This window comes from Osmerus eperlanus, chromosome 18 (assembly GCF_963692335.1).
Source record: "Osmerus eperlanus chromosome 18, fOsmEpe2.1, whole genome shotgun sequence".
NCBI lineage: Eukaryota > Metazoa > Chordata > Actinopteri > Osmeriformes > Osmeridae > Osmerus > Osmerus eperlanus.
The window spans coordinates 3,037,936-3,043,941 of NC_085035.1; positions in this window are offsets into that span (position 1 = coordinate 3,037,936).

Sequence of the window (6,006 nt, forward strand, 5' to 3'; positions counted from 1 at the left end):
TCATGACATTCCAGTAATTACACACTTCCTCTCATGTCTTATCACTGAGAACTACAGACACACACAGCCCCAGAAGAATATGTCCAAATGCAACAAAAAAAAAGATTGCAATTTAACACTCAGAGCACCATGGGGAATTATCTCTACGGCCCTCTTTACAAGAGCGTTAGTACATTTGGTGTGTGTGGGAGGGTGTGGGAGGTGTGGGAGGGTGTCAGAACATGGGCTGCCCCCGGCTTCCCGCCTCTATCAGCTCCACGGGACAACAGAAGCCTCCAGGAGGGCTTTCCAGAACCTTCTACCCTTCCACAGTGCTGGGTTGGTATCCAAGCTACCTTCCATGGGGAGTGTTTTCACAGACAGTAATGGAGAATGAGCCCAGGAAGACTCGTGCAGAATCCGTTCATCCAAACTGCCGGCAAGTTGACGGAAGGAAAAAAAGTTGTTATTCGGGGGGAATTGAGAGTGTGCGCTTTTGTGTGTGTGTGTGTGTGTGTGAGAGAGAGAGAGAGAGGGAGAGAGAGAGGGAGTAAAAGAGAAACCAAATGACACGAATCGAGCATGACTGTTGGACGGAGATGAATAACAAGCTGTGGAGAAAGAGGAACCGATGACAGCTAAAACTGCCAGTTCCAGAGGAAGAAAAAAAATAAAAAACCTGTCTTTGATATAACATTTAGTGTCACGGCCACATAAGTGAAGAGGAATGCGATGCAAATCTCAGGGTCACAGCCTCTCAAGTTGAAAATGATTTTAGCTTGTGAGCCGTGTGTGTGTGTGAGTGCGCGCGTGTGTGTGTGTCCCATGACGATTGCATGAAGCTGCCAAGAGACAGCTGCCCATAGGACTGTGTGTCTCTGTGTGTCTGTCAACACCAGACTGCAGACATACACGAAGCTGACAGCCCTCTCTTAGCCATGTCATTCCAAATTACATACTGCACTTACGACACACACACAAAACACATACACAAAACACAAACACACACACACACGTATTTGGGGAATATGAATGCCATACTTTACTTGTCAGAACGATCTGTTCGCTCCCTACAAGAGTTTATTATAACCTCATGTCGTAACAACGTTACTTAAAGAATCTGTATTACAGAGGGCTACTTGAATGAGGTCATTCCCATGGTGTTCTAGTCATCATCAGTCTTCGGAGACGTTTCTGACTTATAAAATAAGAGGTAGGCGTGACAAGCTGAACCTGACGCTAGTCCAGCAAGTCCTGGGTCAAACACACAAGGAAAAACCTTCAAACGCACCCTGCCTTGCTGACACACACACACACACACACTCATATGCGCCTACCGACATACCGACGCACACACACACACACACACACACACACACACACACACACACAGTGTGAGGCCAGAGGAAAATGGACCTGCCAACATGCAGTCTACCTGCCAACGGAGAGTGGAAGTAGCGGACTGACAGGATGTGTCAACACTGTCATGGCGACCGATGACACACCATGACACAGAACACTCCCCCACCTGCAGCCCCACCATCACAGCATCATGCCTGCCAACCAGGGAGGAGAGACAAAGACAGAGAGAGACAGAGAGAGAGAGAGAGAGAGAGAGAGACAGAGAGAGAGAGACATAGAGAGAGAGATACAGAGAGAGACAGAGAGAGAGAGAGACAGAGAGAGAGAGACATAGAGAGAGAGATACAGAGAGAGACAGAGAGAGAGAGAGACAGAGAGAGACAGAGAGAGAGAGAGAGAGAGAGAGAGAGAGAGAGAGAGAGAGAGAGAGAGAGAGAGAGAGAGAGAGAGAGAGAGAGAGAGAGAGAGAGAGAGACAGAGAGAGAGAGAGAGAGAGAGAGAGAGAGAGAGAGAGAGAGAGAGAGAGAGAGAGAGAGAGAGAGAGAGAGAGAGAGAGAGAGAGAGAGAGAGAGAGAAAGCAAGATCCCCTGTTGGACAGTCACAATTTACTGTCCTACAAAATAAGAGCCAGTCCTCTTGATGACTGACATGATGTCTCCTTGGCTCCAAGTCAAGGGTGTGAGTGGATTAAGTCCAAGTGGTCAGGAGAGAAGTCAATAGACAACCTGGCCCATGACCTTCAAAGCTTTCAATCAGAGAGCTGACCAACCGCAGCACACCTCCCTGTTACTGCTTATCAATAAGCTGACAAACCAAGCATGTGGAGATGGACAGACTGGTCCAGACTAGCCCATATATACTTTTAGCAGAATGAATCAAGCAATCAACAGTGACTGGTGAATAGGTGGACACGTGGTTTAGATTGCATGTTGTGTTGTATTCATTGTGACCTATGTCCAGATTTGTCTGGAGATGGAGTGCTTCGATTTCTTCATATATTTAATAGCCGGCTTTCTGGTTCCCTCCCTGTTAGGGAAATCTGCGAGCCAGATGGATGGATAACTCGATTTGTACTTACAGGAAATGGGACATAGTTTGACGGCGTTATACACAGTCACACACAACATACACCAACACACAACACAACAACAACATGAGGAACTTCACATTCTGCTGTACAATGTTATTGTCTTTGGCTTTAGGAGCGAGAGCGTTCCATATCCTGTATGTCCTTACGGCAGAGGGCACGCGTGTTGACCAGGACAGCCGTGCAGCCGGAGGAGACGGTACGGTTTCGGTCACGTGATGACCTCACGCAGACTACACGTGTGTTCCAGGAGAGATGGAGATGGAGAGAGAGAGAAAGGGAAAGATGGAGAGAGACAGCGAGAGACAGTGAGAGGAAGAGAGAGAGACAGAGAGAGAGAGAGCGAGAGAGAGAAAGTGAGATGGAGAGAGATGGGAGAGGGAGAAAGACGGAGAGAGACAGAGAGCGAAAGAGAGAGGGAGCGAAAGAGTAGCCTACCCTAGTGGTTTGGCTAAGTGGAGCCGTCACCAGATCCATCAGCGACGAGTCATCGCCCGAGGAAACATGGGGCAATTATGGTCATAAATAATAATGGAGAGAGCGTCTGGCATGGTGAGTGATGGGGGCCTCTCGCAGCTCATTTACATGGCTTTGTGTGGCCATCAGCAGCGCCACTCTAACGGAATACTCAGCATTACATTACAGAATATCGGGCTATTCATGGGCAGGCCACAGGCACAGCAAAACAGTTTATACATCAAAGAGAAAACACATGGTCCATGACAGCTGGAGCAATGTGGACGCACTCTGGAGTGAAGGAGGCTGGATGGATGGATGGAGAGAGGGAGTATGTGAGGGAGGGAGGGAGGGAGGGAGAAAGAAAAGTGGAATGTAAAGTGGAGATGATAGAGATGGAGGGATGGAGGGATGGAGGGAGGGATGGAGAAAAGATCGAAAAGGAAAAAGACAGACCTGTCTTAGCATTTCTTATCCTGATTTCAAAACAAGAAAAAGTTCTCCACAGGGCACAACGACAGCTACCTCCGTCTGCCACGCCCACACCCACGCCCACACCCACGCCCACACACACGCTCTGCAGATGTCATTCAGCCAGCCAGACAGCCAGACACCTGACTAACCCTGTGAACCCGTCTTCACCCCCTCCCCCTTCCTACCTGCCATCCACATCAGGCTTGGCGAGTGAGATGTTACAGGATAGAGTTACTCTGATCTCCTGTCAGTTCTCTCCCCCCCTCCCCAACCCAACCCCCATGCTTGCCTCCAGGCGAGGTGGGGCCTAATCTGATCCTGGGTTTGTAAAAGGTTGTAGTGGGGGCCACTGACCCCTGGAACAGGGGACAAAGGGACAGTGTGGTGTGGACTGGTGCTCCGCGGTGCCCTGACGTGTGTGTCCTCAGAGCTGATAAGCCGGCTGCTTAATGGTGTTACGGCAGATTTCATTACCCCCCTCCAGACTGCTCTCATTAAATAAACATCCCACTGTCACATCACTCACTCGGGGACGGGGAGAAGGGGAGAGAGAGATGGGGAGGAGAGAGATGGAGGAGGAAGAAGGATGGAGGAGAGAGATGGAGGGGTAAAACAGATGGCGAGAGATGGAAAAGGAGGAGAGAAATGGAAGGGAAGAAAGCAGCGTGAACAGAATCCATTGTCTAACAACCAACTATTCCCTTCCAGGGACCAAAAAACACGTGTTTGTGAACCAATACAAGTGTTCCAGGTCATCATGTCTTAGTCAAGAATGGAAGACTGCAGTTCAGATGACTGCAGCTCAGATGACTGCAGCTCAGATCACTGCAGCTCTGCCTCATGGTTCACACGTGGCTCTCATTTAATCGACAGGCTGCGAACCTGACAAAAGACAGATGCTTCTGATGTCACCAAATGTCAGTCTCCTGTCACCAGTCCCCTTGTGTTTCTCTGGAATGTTTCTCTCGTTTTCTCTCTCTCTTTCCCCTCGCCCGGACTCTGATTCTCTCTCTCCCCCCCGCCCCCACTTGCTTGTTCTACCTTCCCACCTGTTTTCTCTCTCTATCCGGCTGTCCTCTCTGTTTCTGCCCCTGACCCCCGCTCAATTACCCATTTTCCACTCCATCACCTCCTCAATCAACCATCTCTCTATTTCTTTTCCCTTCCTCCCTAAGCTTTCCTTTACCCCTCCCCTACCATTCCTTACACCCCTCCTTCCCTCTTTCCTAGACCCCATTTTGACATTGTCTGGACCTGTTCCCCCTCCTCCCCCACCTGCTCACCCCCCTTCTCCTCCTCCTCCTGTTCTTTCCCCTCCTCCTTCTCTCCTTCTCTCCCTCGCTCCTCTCCTCTGCCCTGAGTAATCTGTGCCATCACCCTCTCCACATCCATCAAGGTGCTCTCATTGTTTTGACGTCTAGTTAATTCTCGGCTCATGATTTATCAAATTCTTATTACCGCTTGCTGAAAGCCTCATTTATTGTCCTGATGTATGGTAATGATGGGCCCAGTGTGGCTGACTGAATCTCAACAAACCTTCCTCTCCTCATCTCTTCTCTTCTCCTCTACTCTCTCCTCTTTTCTCCTCTCCTCTCTCCTCTTCTCTTCTCTCCTCTCCTCTTTCCTCTTGTCGCCTCTCCCCTCCCCTCCTCTTCCCTCCCCTCCTCTCCCTCCCCTCCTCTTTCCTCCCCTCCTCTCCTCTCCCCTCCCCTCCTCTTCCCTCCCCTCCTCTCCCTCCCCTCCTCTTCCCTCCTCTCCTCTTCCCTCCCCTCCTCTTCTCTCCTCTTTGCTCTCTCTCCTCTCCTTCCTCTGTCTCTGAAGCTTATTCCCAGTCCTTCCTTTGTGCCTCTCCTTTATTGTAAAGACGAGCTCTCTGTCTCTCTCTCTTTCTCCGTCTCTGGCGGTCTGTGTTTCCATGCAGATGTACGACACAGCTGTGGGATCTGTTTCTCTTCTATTTCTGCCTGGTGGGGTGGTTCCTGGCCTGTGTCTGAGGGCACACACACACACGCACGCATGCATACCAAAGCCCATATTCGCACACACAAATAAAGAAGCTTGGTTCGTATGGTTTGTGTGAAAGTGCTGCGCTCGTGACTTACCTAATCTAATACAACTGACACCCATCCCACTTAAAGTGATAAGGATGAACAGCGTATGTGTGCGTGTTTAACACACAGAGCACAGCTTCGCCAAATCAAATGATGCTCGGATGAATGCGAGGATTGTCAAACAATCTTGTCCCCTCGGCAACCCAATTTAATTGGGTGTCAGACACATGAGGTCGTGTTGGCAGATGTGGTGTTCACCGAGCCAGCAGCCACAGTCCTGCAAACACGGGCTGCCGCAACCCAAAAAAACAGGAAAATTAACAACAAAAATGCGCTTCCTTGCTACTTTGAGACCTTTCTCAATATCCCTCGGTTTGTTTCCCTGTTCTGGCCGAGGTCTGGATTAGGGTGGAGTCAGTCGACTTTGTTGTTTGGTATGATCTATTGCAGTCCCAAGAAATCTATTATCCTTGTGCATGCTCTCTCCGAAAGCACGGCTTCTATTTTTATCATCTTCCTGCCAGGCACTCTCCATGGCCACCCCAGGGGGGTCCTTAAATACTATATTGGCCTGTAACCCTACCCGAATGTCTGGCA